Source organism: Lontra canadensis, unplaced genomic scaffold, assembly GCF_010015895.1.
Source record: "Lontra canadensis isolate GAN:19392208 unplaced genomic scaffold, GSC_riverotter_1.0 scaffold56, whole genome shotgun sequence".
Classification (NCBI taxonomy): domain Eukaryota; kingdom Metazoa; phylum Chordata; class Mammalia; order Carnivora; family Mustelidae; genus Lontra; species Lontra canadensis.
In genome coordinates this window covers 7184301-7209039 of record NW_022631050.1, presented here as the reverse complement: position 1 = coordinate 7209039, position 24739 = coordinate 7184301, and the positions used below count along the sequence as shown (strand labels likewise).

The following is a 24739-nucleotide window of genomic DNA, read 5'->3' as shown; positions in this document are numbered from 1 at the left end:
CAACGTAACCTCCAAATTAATTAAATTTATTATTTTTGATTTGAACTATAAAAGAAATCCAGCCTGAGCTCTCCCTTTAAAAAAAAAAACAACAAAAAAAAAACCTAGCAGCAGATAGGTTAATGTTCACACAAAGGCAATTTTTTTCGCTTTGTTATTTTCTTTTTCTTATTTTTTTTAAAAGTCTGAATGGGTGAATGACCTTGCTGGAATTCCCCGTCAGGTCCCGAGTATCTATCTGGAAGTTTCAAACAGAAACTACTTTCACATGATACACTGGAAAGGTATGCCAAGTGGTATCTGTTTCTGCACCTTGAACCTGGGTGTTATTTAACAGATGAATCAATAAACTTTACACCAAATGAAAGGCTTCTTTTTCTCCTTAGGCCATTTAAGAAAAGATCTTTTCTTTAAACATATTTGGCATTATATATTTATAGGGTCAATTATACACAGAAAACCTTCACATATTTACCCAATTCAAGAAATTTGCCCTTGATACAGCTTCAAGCTTTCAAAGGTCAATTTTTAAGCATGTCAAACACTGAATAGATCAGGCCAAAGTGAGACTCTGAGCCAAGAATTAATTCCTATTAACTAGTGAACATTAGTTATACAAATAACATAACTACCTTAAAATCTAGGTAATATAAAGCATTTCTATTTTTTTGCTTTATTTTGGAATTTTTTAAAATACCTATTTTCACTGAGAGGGAGTGCTCTCAGATGTCTTGTGAAAGGTTTACAGGGAAACCTGTCTCTTCCAGTGTGTGGCGATTACAAAAAACTAACTCGAAACCACCAAAAATCAATAGAGTCATAAACCAACGGTGGGGATGATTTAGAACAGACACAAAAGATTTGCCCAACAAAAAAATTTCCCCACACCCCTTAGCTTCACCCTTGGCACTTCTTTCCCTTACTTTCAGAAGATGAAAGTACAATTACATTGTCTGGGATTTTAGCCCAGTCATTTATCCTGCTTTCCAAAGTTGGCTCAGGACAGATTAGAAACGAAACATTTCATAATCTGAGTTTCTACAGAATTGATCAGTGTCTCAGAAGTTGAGATGAAGGGTAGAGCAAATGGGGAAAGGCTATATCACAGCAAGTTCAGCAGAGGAAGATTGCATTTGAACACTGTCCCTAGACGATCTCTATACCATGTTATAACATGCCTGGAATTGTCTCAATAGTACAGGTTCTCAGAAGAATTTTATTAGTTTATTAGTATGACATCACAATAATTATAGGACAGAATTAGAGGCCGTTCAATTGTTCCTCCTGCCCAAACTCAGAATGTTTCCTGTCTACCTATTTCTGGTTAGGAAAGAACAGTGACTGGGATAGTAAATCAATGCAACCCTGATTTTTCAAATGAAGCTAGAATAAAAATGTGATGGCTCGGGGCAGGGAGGGAAGAACACTTAGGTAATCAATTGGCTTTCTTTCAAGGACTTCCCCCTTCCATCGCCACCTCCCTACTCCCATTTAATTAGCAAAAAGAAAAAAAATTGCTATTAATTTGGAAACATTAATAAGTTATGTAGTATAAATAATTCATAATTATGTCCTAACCTTTACATTCCAAAATGTTTTTTTCAAAAGCAATGCAATATAGACAGATGTCTTATAGGATATTGGTAAAAGCCATGGCATTTCAGGGGAGGGAGGGGATTTCAAGAACACCACTTATACTTTTTAATATATTTTGGCTCAAATATATTTATAACTAAAAAATCCCCAATATAGTTGTTTTGCAAAATACAAACGTAAGCCATTCAATGCAAAGATTTGTATGTGATGTTATTTATCGAACAGTAAACTCTTAAATGCAAAAATAAGAAGTATTTTGGCTTCTAGAATACAATTTCATTTTCACAAATAAAGGAAAATATACCCAGTGCCTTTTTTTGTTGTTGTTCAGGGCTTTCTCTTCTTGACCTCCTTCATCCTAATGATTCCCAGATTGACGTCTTCTGCTCAGAACTCTTTTCTCTTCCATGATTAATTTTGAAATTTCTTAACAACACAGTGATAGCTAATATATATTAAGTCAGACATTGTTCTGAACACTTTACCTAATCAATTCAATCCTCACGACCACCCTGAGAGATACTTCCAGTTTAAAAATATGCCGTTACAGGGGCGCCTGGGTGGCTCAGTGAGTTAAGCCTCTGCCTTCAGCTCAGGTCATGATCTCAGGGTCCTGGGATGGAGTCCTGCATAGGGCTCTCTGCTCAGCAGGGAGCCTGCTTCCCCCTCTCTCTCTGCCTGCTTGTGATCTCTCTCTGTCCAAAAAAAAAAAAAAAAAAAGATGTATTTGGGGCGCCTGGGTGGCTCAGTGGGTTGGACCTCTGCCTTCGGCTCGGGTCATGATCTCAAGGTCCTGGGACCGAGTCCCGAGTCGGGCTCTCTGCTCGGCAGGGAGCCTGCTTCCCCCTCTCTCTCTGTCTGCCTCTCTGCCTGCTTGTGATCTCTCTCTCTGTCAAATGGATAGGTAAATAAAATCTTTGAAAAAAAAAATAGGCCGTTATCCTCACTTCACAGATTAAGACCTGGAAGCAGAGGTGGTTAATATCCCATTTGCAACAGGGTACAGTAGCAAAATGTGTGTTTTAATTAAATCATTTTGTTTTCCTCTGTTTTTTCTTTTTAATTTCTTTAGGTAGTATTCCCAGAGGAATGATACATGGAGGAAAGGGATATGTGATTTTGTTATTTTCATTATGTATCTCCATGGTTTTTTTCCAAAATTTTTATAAGGTAGTGGTTCTCTCAACTTACTGTCTGCACCAACAGCATCATCATTACACGGGAACTTGTTAGAAATGCAAATTATCAGGTCCCACCCAGACCTACTGAATCAGAAACTCTAGGGTAAGGCCCAACAACATGTGTTTTTGTTTACACACGTGTATACACACACACACACACACACACACACACACACACATCTGCTTTTTGTTAAATTCCTCCTCTGGGGTGATTCTGATGCATATTGGAATTTGAGGATCACTGTTATGCATAATGTAGGCTTCAGTTATGAAAAAGATCCCATTTGGCCACATACTTCATATACTGAGATACAACTGAGTATTTTTTTACTGATTTTATTGCATCTCTTGGAAAGGGACACTCACTTGCATTCATGCCATAAGCATTTATTCAGTACCTACTGAGTGTTTGAGAATGAGTGCTTGAAGAACTAAGAATCTAGTTAGGCAGAAATTTAAGTTACAATGCCAGGTAGTAATTCCCTGTGAGAGATGCACATGATGCTGGTAGATTAAGGACTGTGTCTTGATCTCTTAGGAATTCCTACACTCTTCTGCACTGTCTGAGAAACATTATTTTAATCCTACCCCCCCCACCCCCGCCAACCCAGAGACCCAGGCCCCAAATAGGGGCATTAGCATAGCAGCACTCCCTTTCAACCAGTGATTAACAAACTCAGGTAATTCCTCTGTGGTTAGAATCCAGAGTCTGTGTAAAGAAATGAGCCAGTCTCTGGTGATTCCTAAGAGTCTGAAGAGCTTTCGTATTCTAGTCCACAGGGAACTTGACAATAATTCACCCTTTTCCCACCACTGTCTCATGTTTTCCATGATTCTGCCAGATATTTTCCAAAATATAAAACTTTCAAACAGCTTCTGTACCCTTCCAAGTTCACCCATTCTCTTCAATACTTTAATCACTATTCTGAATCTAGTATTTATCATCCCCCCAAAGGTATTATTTTTCATCTTTATGATAATGTATAAGATGATTTTTTTTTTAACAGAGAGAGAGAGAGAGTACACGCGTGCATGGGCCACAAGAGTGGTGGGGGGAGGGATAAAGGGAGAGGGAAAGAGAGAATCCTAAGCAGGTTCCACGCTCAGAGCAGAGCCACTGCAGGGCTTGATCTCACAACCCTGAGATCAAGACCTCAGTGGAAATGAAGAATCGGAAGCTTAACTGAGCCACCCAGGCACCCCTGAAACTCATTTTACTCAACGTTCTTTTTTTGAGATTGACCCATGTTGAGGGAGGAAGTCTACAATGTATTGGTGAATTTATGCCAAAGAATGAATAGTCCAACAAAGTTCATCCATCCATTTCCCTCTTAACAGATGTTTAGGCTGTTTCTTTTTTTCTTTTTCTTTTAAAATATTGATGCAATGAACATTTTAATAGATTACTGCAGCAACCATAAAGGCCACCCCGCATTTTTTAAAAATGTGTCTGAATCTTCTCCTTCCCTTTATAGTTTATATTTCTCTGCTAAGATTCTTCATCTGTTGATGCAAATGTCCCACCTTTTCCACTAAGAGTAACATATTAATCATAATTAAACACATTCATATGTTTAACATATTAATCATAATTAAAATTCCTGTCAGAGAATTCTAACATGAGTCATCTCTGGGTCTGGGTCTGTTCATTGCTTTATAACTTAAAAATGGGTGGTCATTTTTTTCACATATTTTATTTTTTTTTAAGACTTCATTTATTTATTTGACAGACAGAGATTACAAGTAGGCAAGAGAGGCAGGCAGGGGGAGAGAGGAGGAAGCAGGCTCTCGGCGGAGCCGAGAGTCCGATGTGGGGTTCGATCCCAGGACCCTGGGATCATGACCTGAGCCGAAGGCAGAGGCTTTAACCCACTGAGCCACCCAGGCGCCCCTTTTTCACATATTTTAAAATTTTGGAATGCCACACATTGCCTATAGAATAACCATACCAACTGGGGAAAAGAACAGTAACTCGTGGAAGTGTGCATGCCTGTTCTTCTGTCCTACAGGCAGGTATCCTGCAAGTCCAGAGAAATAATCTGGTCGGTGGCTGAGTGGGTTTTATTGTTGCTGTAGTTCCCTTCTGTTCCGCCAGTGGTGAGCACCTGCTGCTCTGTGCTTTGTGTGGGACCCAGGATACTCACTTTTCCCTCAGTATTCCTGCTCCACACTCTGTTCTCAGTAGTCACTGCAGGTCTACGCCACAGAAGGGGTGCTTTCGCCACATCCTTGTCCCTCCCGAAGACGCAGACTGCTGTTGTTCGTTACTCAGTGTTAAGTGTCTTGGTTCTCTTGCTTCAGCCTCCATCTTAGGCAGGCCCTATTCCCTATGCCTTGGGTATGGGGCTTTCTATACCCCCTCCCCAAATCTCTGTGGCAGTGAAACTCGGCCTTGTATCTATAGGGGAGCACTGCACAAAACCCTCCAACACCCCAGGTCCCACACTAACTACAAGGTAGCTGCAGCTACTGGTGGAGAGTTTCCCACACTTCCCCAGCAGAGAGAGCTTTTGCTTCCAACTTATTCTCACAAGCAATGAATCTTTGTCTGGACCCTGAAAAAGGAAGAGTTTCCTGTCCCTCCCCTGGTGGCTTAAGATTTTTGCTTCATATAAGAAAATGATTGGTAATGTGGACAGGGTATTTGTTTATCTATCTATCTTCAAGATTTATTTATTTATTTTAGAAAGGGGGAGGGAAGACAGAGAGAGAATCTTAAGCAGACTCCATGCTGAGTGCAGAGCCCCAAGCAGGGCTCAATCTCACAACCCTGAGATCACAACCTGAGCCAAAACTAAGAATCAGACACTCGACCAACTGTACCACCCAGGTACCCCGTGTAGGGTTTTTAAACTATGTGTCCTAAAGGCTGGCTCTCTCTAATCTATCTTGCCCTCAATTCTTTTATGAGCATTGATAGAGGCTATTAGGTGCAACTGTGTTCCCTCCCAAAAGATAAATTGAAGTCTTAATTCCTGGTATCTGTGAACATGACTTTATTTGCATATAGGATCTTTGCAGATATAATCAAGTGAAGATGAAGCCATACTGGAATAGGGTGGGGGCCGTAATCAAACATGGCTAGAATCCGAATTAGAAGAGAAAACATGGAAGCCCCAGACCTCATTTCCGCACAGAGGGTCAGCAAGATGGCTGAATAGGACGCCCTAGAGCTAGCTCCCCTAGACAGATGCTAACTTAACAATAATATATGGTCTAAAAAGCCTGTATGTGGCCTTCAAAAACCAGTTAAGAAGCTGTAGTATCTCAGGCAAGTTCAATACCAAGAACAGTCACATTGAACGGGAAGATTTCATTTCACCTGTTAGAGCCCTTCCCCCAAGCTGGTACACTTCACCGTGATCAGGAGTAAACACCCAACTCACAGCTTCGCCATCAGGATAAGAGCAGAATATTTGCTCCATGTTCCAGATATTTGGGAGACTGCCTGAAAGACCGATTTCTCTCTCATTTAGCTTGGAATGCTGAGGAAACTAGGCATACTTTGGATGCCTGGGGGCTGGTGAGTACATGGGAGAACACAGAGGAGAGATGCAGCCCCAGAAAACCTGCAGTCTCACTGAGGAACACCAGAGGGAGCAAGAGATGACCAACTCCTATAAAAGCAACTGGAGAACTCAAATTGGGAAGGCACATACACAGGCCCAGAGAAAGCACATGTCCTTACTAGGTTTGAGAAGTCCTCAGAATCTTTAATAAGGTTAACTCATGAAGGTCTTCCCCTGTTGAAGCCAGTCCACAGAGCTAAGAAAGGTGGTTGTTTTTCTGAATGCATAAATTCCAGCAAAATAAATAAGGCATATGAAGAAATAGGGAAACATGGCCCAAAGGAACAAAATAAACCTCCAGAAACTGACCCAAAAGGAATGAAAGTTCATGAATTACCTGACAAACAATGCAAAACAATCATCTTAAAGATGTTCAATGTGCTACGAGAAAGCACAGATAACTAAAGGAAATTAGGAAAATGGTGCATGAACAAAACAAGAGTATCAACAAAGAAAGTATAGAAAAGAATCAAAACAAATGGGAAAATTCACAAATATGCGGAAATTAAACAACACACTCTCAACCATGGGACAAAGAAAACAAATCACATGAGAAATTAGGAAATATTTTGGGACAAATGGAAACAGAAACACAACATACCAAAATTTATGGGATGCACAAAAGCAGTACTAATAATGGAGTTTACAGCAGTAAATGCCCTCATTAAAAAGAAGAAAGATCTTGGGTGCCCAGATGGCTCAGTTAGGCATCAGACTCTTGATATGAGCTCAGGTCTTGATCTCAAGGTTGTGAGTTCAAGCCCTGTGTTGGGCTTCACGCTGGGTGTGGAGCCTACAGGAGGAAGGAAGGAAGGAGGAAGGAAAGAAGGAAGGGAGGGAGGGAGGAAAGAATGGAGGGACGGAAGAAGGGAGGAAGGAAAGAAAGGAAGGGAGGAAGAAAGAAAGAAGAAGGAAGGAAGGAAGATCTCAAATCAATAACTTCACTTTAGGGGCACCTGGGTGGCTCAGTGGGTTAAAGCCTCTGCCTTCGGCTCAGGTCACGGTCTCAGGGTCCTGGGATCGAGCCCCGCATCAGGCTCTCTGCTCAGCGGGCCTGCTTCCTCCTCTCTCCCTGCCTGCCTCTCTGACTACTTGTAATCTCTATCAAATAAATAAATAAAATCTTTAAAAAAAAACAAAAAACTTCACTCTACACCTCAAAGAACTAGGAAAAGAACAAACTAAACCCAGTTAGCAAGGGCACCTGGGTGGCTCAGTTGGTTTGGTATCTGTCTTTGGCTCAGGTCATGATCCCAAGGTCCTGGGATTGAATCCCGTGTCAGGCTCCCTACTCAGCGGGGAATCTGCTTCTCCCTCTCCCTCTGACTGCAGCTCCCCCTCCTTGTGCTCTCTCTCTCTCTGTGAATAAAATCTTTAAAAAAAATAAAAAGTAAATAAACCGAGTTAACAGAAGGAAGGAAACAATACAAATTAGTGCAGTAATAAAATAGACAATAGAAAAACTTTTAAAAATCACTGAAATGAAGAGCTGATTTTTTTTAAAAGATCAACAAAATTGGCACATCTTAACTACACAAAGAAAAAAGAGAGGGGCACCTGGGTGGCTCAGTAGTTGAGCACCTAGTTTCAGCTCAGGTCATGATCTTGGGGTTCTGGGATCAAGCCCCACATTGGGCTCCCTGATTGGTGGGGAGCCTGCTTCTCCCTCTCCTGCTTACCCTGCTTGTGTTCCCTCTCTCGCTGTCCCTCTCTGTCAAATAAGTAAATAAAATCTTAAAGAAAAAAAAAAAGAAAGAAAAAAGAGAAGACTCAAATAACAAAAATACAAAATGAAAGAAGAGACATCACAACTGATACCCAAAAATAAAAAAAATCAGAAGAGTACTGTGAACAATTAGACACCAACACGTTGGATTATCTGCCCCCGTGCTTTAATAAAACCACCAATTTGCACCAAAAAAAAAAAAAAAAGAACAGAAAAAAGAAATGGAAACATGTAATTTATTAAGACTGAATCTTAAATAAATAGAAAATCTGAACAGACCTGTAATTAGTAAGGACATTAAATCAATAATCATAAACTTCCCAAAAGAGAAACACCCAGGACAATATGGCTTCCCTTAAGAATTCTACCAAATATTCAAAGAATTAACACCAATCTTCAAACTCCTCCAAAAAATTGCAGACTCATGAAGCCAGCATTTCCCTAATACTGAAATGAGGCAAAGATACTATAAGAAAACCACACAATACCTCTGATGAATAATGATGCAAAAAACCTCAACAAAATAATTTACTGTTACTGAGATGGAAAAACTAAAAAGTTTAATGGAAAGGAAGATTAGGAGTTCAATTTTGAAGATGTTAAGTTTGAGATGAATATTAGGCATACAAATGGAAATGTTAAGTTGGCAGTTAAATGTACAAGTCTGGTCTTCAGAGGAAAGGCCTAAGCTGGAGATAAAGATTTTCACGTTAAGATGGTATTAAAGCCTTGAGAGTAGTAAGATCATCAAGAGAGAGGAGTCTAGGTAGAAAAAAAATAAGGTCTTAGGATTGAGTTCCTAGGGCACTCCAGTGTTTAAAGGTCAAGAAAATGAGGAGAAACCAACTGAGAAGACTTGAAGGAATAGTCAGAGAAGGAAGAACGCCCAAAGGCTGTGATATTTTTGCCAAGAGACCAAATAACCTATTTCCAGAAAAGTAAAGTGATTATCTATGTCAATACTGCACAAATTATTTAACGACACATTCAATTTGGTACATATGTACCAATTTTGGAATAGTTTTAACATCTACCTTCACCAAGAGATATTGGATAAGAATTTTATTGATAATAAAGATTTATTTACTTATTTTAAAGTATATCAAATACTGTTGTAGAATATATTATGCATGTGTATACATGTGTTTATATGTTCTAAATTTATTTTTAAATCAGGAAGAATATTTCCTGAAACACAATTCCAAGGGTTATTAAGATTTTCTGGGTAAAAGAGAGTTCTGGCCACACATAAGTTTGGAAAATACTAATTCGCATTATAAATTTTCAAAAAAGAATGAAAAATTTTCCAAACTCTGTCAATTCAGAACCCTTTTGGGTTACTGAGTCTCTTTTAGCTGTGTCAGGCATTCTCACTGACGTCGTTTGGGAAATTCCAAAAGTGTGGACATATTCTTTGTCCTCACTGTAACAAAATAATTTTGTGTCAGCAAAGAAGTTAGAGGATATTTTCTTTCTGCCACTTCAACACTTACTTAAAACAAGATCTTTCTGCTTCTATACCATTGCATGCTAGAAGATATGATGACCTTTGCATTATTTTTTACAAGGATGGTTCTGTCTGTTCTTAGGTTTTCTGTAGCTCATTTAAATGTCAAAATGAAGAAACCTGATTTCTTTAAAAATTAATCTAAAGTTCCAGCAAATAAATATGTAAACTATACTCAATTAATACATGTTTGTTAGAATAATGTAGATTTATAGATTAAACATAACCCAATATGATCATTAGTCAGCCACATGTTCTACACAATGCTTTTGATAAAAATCACTTTTCCTTTAGAAGAGCTGTTCTGTGGTGTTCTTATGTCTCCTCATATTCTTTCTTTGAAATATGTAGAACATAAGTGATTTTTTTTTAAATACACATTTTCATTATTTCTTTAAAAATCTAATGTTGTTTAGATCTCCTCTCCCAATCCTAAAAAATAGGTCAGGAAGGAAGATTTTACTTCAAAAAGCACTGTTTATCTCCAGAACAGAGATAAGAAAGAAAAGTCAAACAAGAACACATTTTGCCAGTAGAACCCCACCTAGCTAAATAGTCTCATCTTTTGCTTCAAAATACCAGCTCTGTTGAATGAAGTGCTGCAGTTAACCCCAAGGCCTGCAGTCCACGCCCACCCACATCCCTGCTTTCTCTCTGACCTGCAGGGAGCTCCACACTTCTGACTCAGTTTTAAATGAAGAAGACAGAACAAAATTAGGAAAGCATACATTCCCATGAGCACAAAGGCAGGTACTGTATAATGTCCCATTTAACTTCACACACACACCGCGCACAAGGTAGCTCTCATTCTGTTACTATATTGGTGAGAGTTCTTGAAATCTAATTCAGCTGCTTTACTCCCAATCCTTCACCCCAATTCAGTTACTGATTATGTAACTCTTTTTTCCCCAATCTTATTGATATAATTGGATATAACCTTGCATTGGTTAAAGTGTATGACGTAACAATCTGATCTATGTATATACTGTGGGATGAAAACTCTATTTCTATGTTGCCCTTCTCTAAAAGGAGGCCACAACCACTGGAATCTCATATCATCTTGTGATTAGAGTCAGAAAAACTATAGAGTAATGAATGTCCTGGTTGGTATCTCTGACAGTGGACTTTTTTTTTTTTTTTTAAAGATTTTATTCATTTATTTGACAGAGAAAGATAGAGCAAGAACACAAGCAGGGGGAGTGGGAGTGGGAGAAGCAGGCTTCCCACCGAGAAGGGAGCCTGATGTTGGGCTTGATTCCAGGACCCTGGGATCATGACCTGAGCAGAAGGCAGACACTTAATGACTGAGCCACCCAGGTGCCCCGACAGACTTTTAAAAAATATTCCATTACTAAGTTTGAATCAACCTTGTAAATGTCCTGTACACAATATAAGTAGTGGCTGGCAGCCATGACTGTCATCTCTCAGATGTAGCAGAGGCTTTAATATGAATAGACTACTCATAAACTATTCATGTTTTATACCAACAGAGAATTTCCTTATACACATAGCAAGTTCTTTGTAGAACAGTCATTTCATGACTTCCTATAGTTAAAGTGAATAGGTTTTCTGCATTTCTATGTAAGATTCAACTGTCTGTGATGACCTGTGCCATAGAACAAAGTTCATGATTCTGATCCAGTGATCATTTCTGAGCAGGTTAATTCTTTAACAAAGCAAATTTCAACCTGCCTTTAGCCAGCCACTATGGAGGATCGTCTATGTCTTAATTTTACTCTGTTTAATGTTACTAGACATTCTCTCTCTTCATGTCTTCATCTCATTGTACCATACGCAGTTCTAGAAGCCACTTCAAATATTTTTTAGAACAGCATAAGATATAAACTTGTCTTTTAAAATCATTAAAAAAACCTCATCTTTTAAAATCATTTAAAAACCTTAAGTCCCAATATTTCAGGTTATAGGTCTTATTGTCCCATATATGTACCTGTGAGTACAAGTTGAATTCATTCATTTAATAAATTATGTTCTAAGTACCTACCATGTGTCAAGCACTGTTCTGGGTGCTGGGGAAAACAAGAGTGAATATTATGTCAGTCAGAGGTAAGGACCATGAGAAAAATAAAGCAGGGAAAGGAAACAGAAATGCCATGGAATGGTGATAAGGTTATAATTTCAAATAAGGTGATCAGAGAGAGCCCCTCCTTACTGAGGTGACAAATCATAGTTGGAAGGATCTGAAGACGAGGGATTAAACCACAGAGATATCTAAAGCAAGAGCCTATCAGGCATAGGGAACATCAAGCACAAAGTTCCCAAGGCAGATGAGAACTTTGAGGTTCTGAGGATAAGCTACGAGACTGGAGTGGCTGGGGTGGACGGTCAGATGATCCAGAGATGAGGGGAGAGCAAAGGCAGATCAGGTAAGGCCCTAGAGACCATCATAAGGACTTTGGCTTATATATGGAATGAGATGAGAAGCAACTAGAAGGTTCTGAAGAGAGGTGACATAACCTAGAAGAATGTACAGTACCTAAAATGTCTAAATGAAAAGAGAAGCATTAGTCTGCAAATATTTACTGAATCATACTATTTACTAGGATTTTCCTAAGCACTGGGAATATAGTGGTAAATAAGAGACACATCAGTCCAAGCTTTATTGTTATGGGTGAGAATATTAACAAATGATTAAGCAAGTAATTACAACTACACAGGATATGACAACTGGGTGATTCTGGAAAGAAAATTTAGGGAGGGAAATCTAATCTAGTCTGGGCTATAGGGGAAGGCTTCTTGGAAGCAAAGGATATTTAAAGTGAGATTGGAAATATAAGTAGGAGCAAGTTAAAAGGGATAAGAGGGACAAGAACACTCCCAAGCAGAAAATACCTGCAAAAATCACTGAAGACCCCCCACCCCCCGCTGCCAAAAAAGGCATCTTCAGGGAATTGAAGACCACTGCAGCCGGAGTTAATTAAGTAGGCAAAGAAGAATGCCTGAAGTGTTGGGGTTGAATTCTAAGGGCAATAAGATAACAACAGTTTAAAGCAGGAGCTCAAAAAGATTAGAGTTGTATTTTTTAAAGATGACTCTAAAAGCAATGAGCTTAGAGGAGGAAGGAGTGAGTACAAGAGGTCAGTTGGCAACTTTTGTATAAGTGGGGGTGAAGGTAACAGTAGTGTAAATAAGCGTAGTGGATATGGGAACAGAAGGACATGGATAGCTTGAAAGATACTTAGGAGGTAGGAAAGACAGAATGTGATGATGGGTTAGAGTCATGAGAGGTGGGAAAGAAGGTCCAGAATAGCTGAGGTTGCCTAACTACTTTTCTTGACCTTTTTGGATAGACAGATCTATCTTTTTCACCAAGGGAAGAAAGATACCATTGTGATTCTTCTGGGGGGAGGGACAAGAAAAAGTTGATTGTATATGTTAAGTCTTTATGCCATCACTGCCAATTGTCATACACAAAAGAGCCTCAATTTGCACAATTTATGCAATTTGTTCTGTTTCCACCAATGAATGAACCTTGGCTGTGGCTGTTCAGAAAAATGAACCAGTTGGATTCTACCTCTGAAACCTTCTGGTAAACATTCATGTTGTCACTGCTATATAGATTTATATAATTTGTGAGCAAGGAACATCAGTATGTCCTACAGAATTCCATCAAAGCTTATGTAAGCAATCCCAAGGCACCAAATACAAATTTTCAGTATACTACAGCACTGAAGAATTAGTTCTTCACCAATGAACTCAAATGTAAAACCCATGGAAGGAGCCATTCCCTCTTGTTTGTGGACACTAGAAAAGCCACTTATTCCTAACCAATGCTGTCAGCAAAAAGGTGGATATCTTTTTTTTGGAAAACAGTTGAGTAAGTTAATACCAGTGACTTATTTATCTTAAATCGTTAAAGATAAATTCAGTTACTCAGAGAAAGAAAAACTGGCATTTTCTCTTCTAGAGATCATCAAACTCCTGGTCATGCTATCTATATTCTCTATAGCCATTCTCCACAGAGTCCTCAAACATTACTAAACTAAATGAGATTTGTTGTAAGTGTGTGGGGTTTTTTCCCCATGAGGTCAGAGAGATAAAAGCAAAAAAAAAAAAAAAAAAAAGTTAAAAGAAAAAACATTTGATAGAATCTTTCTACTAGTATGAGATTGAACCAATCTGACATGTTTTAATAGTCTGGGCATCAAAGTGGATGGTTATTAGATACTAAATAAAATACCCAGAGGCCCAGTGGCTTTCTCTGTGCTCTGAAATTACAAAATCTCACCAATGAGACCAGAAGTCAAACTGATATTTACTGTCCATTCCTTTGTCACAAGCAGTAGTGGTATGAAGTGAAAAGAAACAGTCTCCTAAGAACCCAGATGCATAGGAAAGCATTAGTACTAAAGTAACACACCTGGATCAGCGACTGCAACTCATAGGAAAAAAATGCATTTTATTTAATGACCAAGTACATAAATACAAACACACACACATTCATACATACATATACTACAACACACACTCTCTTACCATGTGGGATGCAGTGTGAAATGTTCTGCTCTACACTTCTTCATTTAAAAAAAAATGCTGGTCACAACTTAGTAAACCAAGGTTGCAAGCCATGAACACAATTACAGCATATAATTGCTCTAGAGCAGTATAAATGCCAACTTAAATTTTTAGGGAAATGTATAGTCTTCATCCTTCTTAGAATTAGCCCACAAAAGTACTCAGAGAAAACAAAAATTAACACAGCCTTGTTTCCATGTATCCAGCCTAGACAAGGTGCTCGCTCAGTGTGCTTAAATCATCTACCTTCCCACACCTGAGAGCAGAGGGAATGACTTATAACAGGACTCTGTGTCTATACCGCACATTTTAAATAAATGTCCTTTTTATATATATTGTTTCATTTGACCCTCACAACAACCCTGTGAGGTAGGCAGGGGAAATAATATCAGATTTACTTTACAGATGAAATTAAGGTGCAGAGAAGTTATGTGACCTTCTCAGGCAGACAATAAGAACCACTAACTTGTAGGTGGAGGGCTCTTTTCTCCAAACCACTGACGGTATAATCTGACCTCAGATATTTTTACCACTTCATTCTCATTTCTTATTGTTGATTCAAGTTTTTATAGGCTACAACAAAAGACCTGACTGTAAACTTATCATACCAAGTTTATGCTTCTCTACCGATGAAAACTTATGGCCACAGGACATCTATTCTTTTGGAATGCACTTATTCCTTGGCTCTGATCTAAAGGATCTTAAACAATATGAAAGGCCCTAAAGGCCAAGGAATTGAAGAGAAATCAGAAGAAAGGATATAAAATGGAATGTATTAGTGGATTTTAGTCCCTGTAAGCTTTTACTTTTGTGAGAGGGTTCAATGGAGAGCTTTAATGCAGATGAGACTTGAGGCTTTTGAAGAGGATCTAAGTCTTGATGAAGTTATTCAAACTCAAATCTTGAATGCATAATGATGGTAGGCCCCAGGGTCTTCAAAAGCTTGTACTTGATGCTTTAAGACAAAACAAAACATACAAAAAAATTCTACCAGCAAGTCTAATAAAATTTTTTAAAGGTTTTGAAAAGCTTTAACTCTTTGGTCAATAATTAATCAGACTACCAGATACCATGTTGAAAGAACAGAAAGAGAAAACCAAAATGAAATAAAGAAGAAAAAGAAAAGGAAACAAAGATTTTAAAAGACAGAGTGTACAGAATAGCTTAGTACGTTTACTGGCTTATCTCTTTGATTAATATTTGCTTTAAACTGCAGAATTCAACTTTCTGACAGAACCACCTTAAGCTGTAATCAGAGAAACTGATTTAATGATAATATCCGGAATCTCTCTGATCACCATCAGTGATATTCGGTTGTCTTAGAGGGCTTTTGATCTTTGAAAGCATGGCCAAATATTTGTTGGAAGAGAAAGCATAAAATAAAGTTGATTTTGTGGGGTAGAGAAAGAAATTGAACTAGGAATATTATGGTCTGAAAATATTTAACATGGGAGAAAAGTCAACAAAGACTTATGATGGAAAAATTCAGACCACTTTACATTTTTTTATGAAATAAATATACTAAATCTCACTGCCTACTTTTGTGTTCATTCTGACTTGTTTCTTTTTATTTTTATGTATGCCTATAAGCCTGCCTTTTTTCAAGAAAACCTTAAGTTTTTAAAAATTAATAATAATGGGGTGCCTAGGGGGCTCAGTCATTTGGGCAACCAACTCTTGATTTAGGCTCAAGGTCATGACTTCATGGGTCGTGAAATCGAGCCCCACATTGGGCTCCACGCTCATCAGGAAGTATGCTTGGTGATTCTCTCCCTCTGCCCCTTCCCCCATGTGCACTACCTCTCTCTCTAAAATAACTAAATCTTAGGGGCACCTGGGTGGCTCAGTGGGTTAAAGCCTCTGCCTTCAGCTCAGATCATGATCTCAGGGTCCCTGGATCCAGCCCCGCATTGGGCTCTCTGCTCAGCAGGGAGCCTGCTTCTCCCTCTCTCTCTGTGCCTCTCTGCCTATTTGTGATCTCTCTCAGTCTGTCAAATAGATAAATAAAATCTTAAAAAAAAAATTTCCTTTAAAAAAATAATATAAATAAATCCTTAAAAAATTAAAAAGAATAACAATAGCAACTAATATATATTGAGTCTAAACTTTGTGGTAGGCATAGCTCTAAGCATTTTACATAGATTAATTGATAATCCTCATAATAATCCTGTGATTTTGATACTATCATTATCCTTAATTTATAAATGAAGAAACTGAGGCACACAGAAATTAAGAAATTCTGGTAGTTTACATGGCTAGTAAATAGTGGAATTAGGATTCAAACTCCTTTGGCTCCAGAATATCAACCTATGCCCACTAATCTATAAAACTGGTTTCAATGCAACAAAATTGACCAGGACTAAGGTTTTTTTCAAGTCAGTGCTGTGCCATGTCATAATCTTTCACTTTCTGATATTCTGATCAGAAAGTATAGTGACTAATTTAAGTTTCCAAACATGAGTAATGTAGAATCAGTTTCAGCAGTCACTACTCAGAAGTAATATCCTGCAGGAATGTCAAGAAGTTTAAAAATAAAGCATGCCACTAAAATATTAATAGTGGTAAGGAACTATAGGTAACTTTAATTCTCTTCTGGTGATATATATATATATATATCATATGTATTATATATATCATACATACCACATTATACATATATTATATATATAATACATATATACACACACACACATCACCCCAAAATATATTTCTATATTCTAATTTTTGTTGTGGACGTGAATCACTTATAATAATAATAAAAAAAAGGTTACTTAAGCATGCCAAAACCATTATTAGCATTAACATATATTAAGCTTACACTAGCACTCAGTCTACTTACAATCTGCTGCTTCTAGTATAATGTGGAGTTAGATACCAGTTAATTAAGCCTATTAGAGGGGTGCCTGGGTGGCTCAGTTGGTGAAACGTCTACCTTTGGCTCAGGTCATGATCCCAGGATCCTGGGATCGAGCCCTGCATCCGGCTCCCTACTCAGCAAGGAACCTGCCTCTCCCTTTCCCTCTGTCTTGCTCTCCCTACTTGTGCTCTCTTTCTCTCTGTCAAATGAATAAAATCTTAAAAAAAAAAAAAAATATTTTAAAAGAGTCAATAAACTGAGTAAGGACCTAAAGAAAGCATATGGGTTTTGTGTCTTTTAATTTGGGAGCTCAGGTAATTTTTAAATTTACTTCCTGGTTACAGGTTAAGTTGAGATTGGTGGATAAATGATGAGTGGATAAGTTAGTGATCAGTATTTAAATACACTGATAACAGAATGTGTACCCATAATGTAATGAATACTTCATTGCAGTATAAAAAAATTTTAGGATTTAAAGGAACCTTTACAATAATCTAGTACCATCTCCCATACAATAAGAAATTCCCTCTACAATATTCCTGACGTTCCAACTCTGCTTTAGCAGCCCTAATGACCCAAAGCTCACCGCCTCTGAACACAGAGGCTCCCCTGCTCACTGGTTCTATACCTTCTCTCACTTGGCCTCAACTAACAGACAACAAGTGTCCTTCCTACAGCTTTTCGAACTCTTCCAAAGTCTTCTATCTTCTCTAAAAATAGTCCCAGTCCCCTCAGTCTCGATCATCACAGTTATCCTTTTACATAATCACAAAACTGGTTAAAAATAGTTCTCTTATTCTTTGAGGTATATCTAATGATCAAATCAGTTTTTGTAGAATAATGTTGTATAAGTTAATGGATCTAGTTTATCCATCTTGGTCATACACAATTGGAAATCTAGGAAAAACTTGTGGTCCTAGTTCAAATTCAAACTAAACAGCAATACATTTTTGAGTTCCCTTTTTTTTTCTCCTCCCCAAAATAGTAACACCAACCAGAATCTTAAAGGATACCCTCAACCATAATCTTATATGTTTGCTAGATTTTAATTTTCTCTCAGTCTTCCATCTACCTTCCTATCACTTGAACCTGTGAATGATCTTAAAACGTCCAAAATTCTTTAAGCTGCTCTCATAATCATAAATTAGCCTTTGATAGGCCCAGCTCTAAGGTCTTAAAATTCTGACTTTTTTTTCTTCCTGTGCTAACTGGATACCTTCCTATATGGAACTTTCGGTTTTCCAGAAAACTTTACATATATTATGTGTAAAAGAATATATATATATATATATATATATATATATATATATATATACACATTTTATAAATACATGTTTATATGCATAGACACACACACCTACATGTATCTTCCCCAATTCTATGTAACTTTTATGTCTATGTGCTCCTTTCTATTGTATCACCAGAGATACCATAATCAGTTCTATTCTATTAATCATGACTCAGCCCCCAGATAAATGGCCTTTTTATTTTCATAAGATACACAATCAGTGGTATCATAAAGGTATGTATCTTATAAAACTTATTCTCAAGCAAGTTTCAAATAAAATCCCATTACTAATGAACAAAGATTACTGTATCTTTAAATTTCTTGTATTCACCTCTTACTATTTTTCCAAATTTCCCAAAAGGAAAGTGTTGAAAGATAAACATGGCTAGAGAAGTAAAAGTCACAAGAAATTTTTGCAGAGTCCCATGGCAAATAATCAGCCACTTCCAAGCATTATTCTCAATACAGAATGAGATTATCCATACATATCTAAAGGATCTTTCTGGTTTACTGATTTTGCTAACAGAGAGAATAAGCCATTCTTTGAAATGCTTTAAGCCAGCACTAAACATCAAGAACAAAGTGAAATAATAACTAAGACTTATTTAAAGAGTAGAGTCCCTCAACAGCAATTCAAATAAAACAAAGTTCATGACATTCAGTAATACTGAGGAGCTCAGAAGAACGATGCCAACACAACAGAAACCTAGCCTGCAAACAAAGATAATATCCATATTACCTAGGGAGGTCAGTAACATGCTATGATTGGATATGAGTATTAAATTCAGCAGCACTAAGCTCTTAGTTTATTCATAAGAGTAATAATCCAATGGCAAGGTTAAAAACCTATTACAATGTCACCAAATCTTCCATTCCGATCTGGCAAAAACTTCACTCACTTATACAACCCCATTCCCTCTGGACAGTACAAATAATTATAAGGACAAAAGTCATAAAGAATAGCTGTGGGCTCCACAGTTCTCAAATTAACCTAAAGCTTTATCATTTGTTTGTTCCCTAGTATTATAAAAACATGTTCATGGTTAAAAATTCAGCCCACCAGAAAGAGTACACAGAAAAAATATGAGTCATCTTCTTACCATAGACCTATAATCTCATTCACCAGGAGTACCTGTCTATAGTTCCTCATACAAATTCTGAGAAATTTTGCATGTATATATATAAGCATACGCTTTTAAAAACACAAATGAAAACACACTATACAGAGAGTTCCATCTTGTTTTTCTCAGTTAGCAACATATCAGATTTTGCCATACCGCTGCCTATGGATTAGCTTCATTCTTTCTAAGAGCTGTAAAGTACTACATTGCATGAAGGCATATATTTAATCAGAGCTCTGGTGAGGGATGTTTAGGTTACTCCTAGTTTGTCTGTTTCTTAATTTAAAATAATATAGTAATGATATCTTTATATACAAATTTTTGTGTGCAGGCGCAAATATATCTAAGAGATGAATTCCTAGAAGTACTAACTGGTTTTGGAATCAAGCAAATTCTAAACAAGAAGCCAAAGGAGACTGGAAAAACCTACAAATATAATGCTTAGTGATTAAGAGGTGCCAAACATTATCACAAAGTTATAAGTTAAAGACTGAAAGTTAACAAACCCCTAAGGTAAAATAGGAAAGAGAGAGAAAATTTACCCCCCGGGACAGAAAGATAAAAGACCAGTAGAATGAATCCCATAAGTGATGTTTTAAAAGAAAAGAAAGGAAAATAGCATAAATAAAGTAGCATAAAGAAAGAAGACATTTTTTAAACTTCTTTTCTTGCTTTAACCTAACATATAAAGTAAAATTGGCCATGAGATTTGGTACATATATTATCACAGAGCCAAACTCAGATGTGAGATGATTTAAATGAGTATCTGAAGTCCCATTCCCACAGGGTATCCACAGGCTGATATATTCTACCAGGTTCTAACGTGTTGAAAGGAGAGCTCCCAAAAAAGAGAACAGAGCAGTAATCGTCCAAGAATAATATAACTTCCCAATCTCTTTAATTTCTGACCAATCTTACAAGGAAACAGTAATAATTACCTCATATATACAGAACAAACCTCTCTTTGGAAGATCCAGATTAAAACATAATTTGAAGACTCGTTCTGTATTTTTCAATTACAATCCCCAAATTTCCTAGACCAATCCAAGGCTGTTCTATTTCTCACCTAACATAAAACATAGTCAACAACTTACCTTTCCCAAAGTGCTACGATTTGAATGCCACAACATAAATTGATTCATGTTTTTGTCCGTTAATGGTCCGTAGATTTCTTTAAATGAAGTCCATATTAGAGTCCATAGATATCAGTGTTCTGCAAAACTGAAAACCTCAAGAATGTCAATGCACATACCTAAGTTACCATTTAGATACTAATTATGAACTATAATTATTATAGTTATTATTATATATTATATTATTATTAATTATAGTTAATATTATGAATATAGACATTTAGATACACAAAATTGGTGGAGATGACATTGAACAGCAGAATGAGGTAGCAAAATTATACTTTATTTTTAAGTAAGACATTACTATTAACAAAATCTAGACAATCTTGAAACACTGCTTTGTTCTCTATTTCTATGCATTCTAAAGGTGGCACCATAGTAAGAGCTTGTAAAGATGGGAATGACTTGGATAACAACACTTTCCAGAAACGGGGAAAACGAATTTCAAAGGCAGTCAAACCTTTCAATTTTAAATGACTACAATAATGTATTTACATGTCTACTTCCTGGTTTTGTTTTTTTTTTCAGACTATTTTTAAAAAAACCTCTTTGATTTTTCTTCTTTAAAGATTTTATTTTTTAAGCAATATCTACACCCAAGGTGGGGCTTGAACCCACAACCCCAAGATCAGGAGTCAAATGCTCCACAGAATGAGGCAGCCAGATGACCCGTGGATTTTTAAATCTAAAAATGTTTACTAGTTTCTTCTTTGTAAGAACAAACAAACAAAAGCATAAATTCAGGTTTTTCTACTCTATTACATCCAGTCTATAAAAGATTCTAGAACCTCTTAGGAGCTACTATCTCATTAGATAGCACAAAGCCCATACACAAAATCACTGCATCCAGATAATGATTCATGCCCAGATCCCATTACACAGCCTGCTATGTCGGTCCTCTGCACTTTTTTCCACTTGACAATCAAAACTAATCGGTTACAGCACTTGTTCTTTAGTTCTATGGCCACTCTTCATCTAAGACATCTAAACAAATATTTTACAAAAAGACAATTTAATCTTCAGGGATTCGTTCTTTTGCAGGCCTCCTACAAGTCTGTGTAAGGAGTTTATGCTATTTGAACACACCTGGTGAAACCTCTGACTGGATTTTTATAAATTAATTTCATCTTTGTTAAGAAATCATTTATTTCTCAAATGCAAGAAGCACTACAATAAAAGAAAGAAAACATAAAGAAAATAGAGAGCAAGTTCATATTGCTGAAAAGAAAACACTTCGATCACTAATTAGAAGCTCAGTGCTACAACTGTAGCTTATCATTCCTCCCCCATTATTACCTGGAAGTTCCTCCCAGAAAAGTAAAGGAATCTGAAAGAAGCTCAATTAATCGCTTTATCCTCTACCCCCACCATCAAAAATAATAAAACAAATTTATAAATTTCAATAATCTCACAAAACAACAACAGTGTTTTCAATCTCTACTCCCCCAGAACCCTCATAAGTTGAAGTCACTTCTACACTCAGGTAGAGATCCTGAAGTTCGGGAGAAGTTCCCCCTGCTGATCGCGAATCTGGTTCGTGCGTTCATATTGAATAACTCATTCATTCAACAACATGTAAAGAATGCCTAATAGTGGCAAGGCACCGTCCTGGATTAAGAGATGAAGTACCTGTCCCCTATTAGCGGTACAGATGCGGGGGTTGGAGCAGGTAAGAAATGAACTCGAGGTCCGCTCATCTCAACGCCCAGGCTCCACCTTTCACCCCAGAGCGCCAAGGCTCAGGAGCCCACGAACTCCAGCCATGATCGACTCCCGGAAGTCTCAAGCCGGTACCTCCTCGACGGCCTTGGTCCTCACGACCCCGTTCCCAAAGTTCCCCGTACCCCACCTTCCCCAGAGAGTCCCACGCCAAGAAGACTCTTCTCCAGCCTAAAGCGAGATCCATCTCTCCCTGCGAACTACCTGGGCCACCAACACCAACCGCCACCCTTGACCCGGTCCAAGTTTAACGAGCACGTTACCTGCCCGGGACCCGAGGTTCCAGGATGACCACAGACGCGACGCCCCGCCCATCGCGACGCCCTCTATTACCTGGTACCGCCTGCAGGGCGTAACTTCCTGTGCATCACCTCCGGCCGAAATTCCACAGGGCTCTGTAGTCCCGCTTACCGTCCCACCCCCGCCCAGTGACGTCACTTCCGGCGGCCTCCTCGGTTCCCCCCGGATGCAGGCGCGCTCCAGCTTTTGTTTACAGGGTTCTTTTACCCCTGCCTTCCTTAATAGCTGCGTAGTACCTCTCGAAGTTCATCTTTTGCTTTTCAGACTGGTGTGCCGGCTTCTGCAGTCACTACCCTCTGCTCCCTTCATGCCTCGAACCCAAGAATGTTCTTGTGATTTTTCCGATTTTTCTGCTCACTGGAGTGCTCTGGAGTGCGGGTTCTGAGGTTGTACTGTCTAGTTTCGAACGCTGCTTCTCACTTGTACGGGTGTTACCTTGGCAAATTATTTAACCTTTCTGTGCCCGTTTCTTTGTGAAACAGAGATGATACTAGTACCTAAAACATAGCGTTGGTATGTGCGTTGCTTGAGATAACACAGAAAGCTCCAGCACAATAAAACGCCCAATGAGTGAAGATTACAAGCACTCTCTTATTTCCTGTTGGAACTGGTAAGTGGTTAGGAAAGCTGGAACCAGTTTTCCAGTTATCTGTTGTATCCTCAGCTTTCAATCAAGGGATTAATGGTACTTGGTACCTTCCTGTTAAGTGTGAGCTCCTCCAAAGATGGAAAATTTGTGTAGGAACCAACTTCAACCCTACTTGAAGTCACCCACCTGCTTGGTTATTGTGCTAGATACTGGAAGAAAGGTGAATAAAACCCAGGCTCTGTCCTCAAAAACATGGAGATAATAAATTATGGAAGGAAGAAAGCTAACCCAGGGACAAACAGGAGACCAGCTGGGCTGAGGTCTTAACCTTACAACAAAAAACTTCACAGAGTGTTAGAAATGAAAAAGGACTTTAGAGATAATAATTTAGTCAACCTCTTGATCTTACAAGTAAGGAAAATTGAACCCAGAGAAGCAACTTACTGAAAGTCCTAGTGCCAGGGCTAGGACCAAAAGTGGAGTCTTAATGCTCACCACCTCCTTCCCTTCCCAAAATCTGCCTCAAGGTGCTAATAAGGTAAAAACAGATTCACTTTCATGACCTTCACTCTCAAATGAAAAGGACAAGGAAAATCCCAGTCCAGGTGAGAGGAGCAATGAAACCTAGCAGACCGACGAATCTGATGATCATTTGAATATTCTAGTCTGGTAGTGCTGAGTGCATTTCCTATAGAGTTAGCTCCCTCTCCTCTGGAAAACTTCTTATATTTACACAGAACTGAGGGGCTAAGTATCAGCTCCTGTGATCTCTATCTTCTGTTTTAGCTGTCTGGACGGGAATAAGTAACAGATCCAAGCAGTAACCAAAGGTAAACAGAAAGACTGAGTGCATCGCCAATGAGGTGACACAATCTTCTTCTTCTTCTTTTTTTTTTTTTTTTAGATTTTTATTTATTCATTTGAGAGAGAGAGAGAGCTCCTGCAAATGAGAGCATGAGCAGGGGGAGAGCCAGAGGAAGAAGTAGATTCTCCGCTGAGCAGGGAGCCAGATGTGGGACTCCATCCCAGGACCTTGAGATCATGACCTGAGTTGAAGGCAGATGCTTAACTGACTGAGCCTCCCAGCCGTCCCAACGTGACAAAATCCTATTTAGACTAATGTATTGCAAGCAGTTTCTCTTAAATATTCAGTCTTTGTTCTAGGAATATGATAAAGCTAGCGTGGGTATTACTATTCAAATATTGGTAATAAGTCCGTGTTCCAAATAATCAGGTAATTCTATAGACCCACAGAATAATGTAGTTGGGATGGATGAAATTTAAGTTTTCTTCCAACTCAAGAATTAAAAAAGATGACTTTTTTTCTGTAATTTAATTTTATTTTTTCAGTGTTCCAAGATTCATTGTTTATATACCATACCCAGTGCTCCATGCAATACGTGCCCTCCTTAATACCCATGAATGTATGGACAATAAGAATTAAATAATCTGCTGAAAGTCACAAAGTTAGCCAGTGGCAGTCAGTAGAGAACTGACTAGAGTCTAGAATGACTAGTTCTGACTAGAATCTAGAACTGATTGGTCCTAGAATCTCAACCTCCTGATTCCATTCATTTCTTTATTCATTTAGGAGAGACACCATGCCAGGTACTGGATATA

The 24739-nt window shown here is 38.1% G+C and overlaps 1 protein-coding gene across 4 annotated transcripts in view; it reads right to left on the bottom strand.

Annotated features, from left to right (window-relative positions):
* The window catches only part of MAP3K13 (mitogen-activated protein kinase kinase kinase 13), a 161725-nt gene extending 139115 nt beyond the window's left edge, over positions 1-22610 (bottom strand). The window contains exons 1-3 of one of the 4 annotated variants that reach the window (XR_004384804.1): positions 22494-22610; positions 20473-20599; positions 14768-15067 (exon numbers count right to left, since the gene is read on the bottom strand). The gene's annotated coding sequence lies outside the window, so the exon portion shown is untranslated. The other 3 variants (XM_032875555.1, XM_032875556.1, XM_032875557.1) reach the window with 3 other exon arrangements.
* Between the last annotated feature and the right edge of the window lie 2129 nt (positions 22611-24739).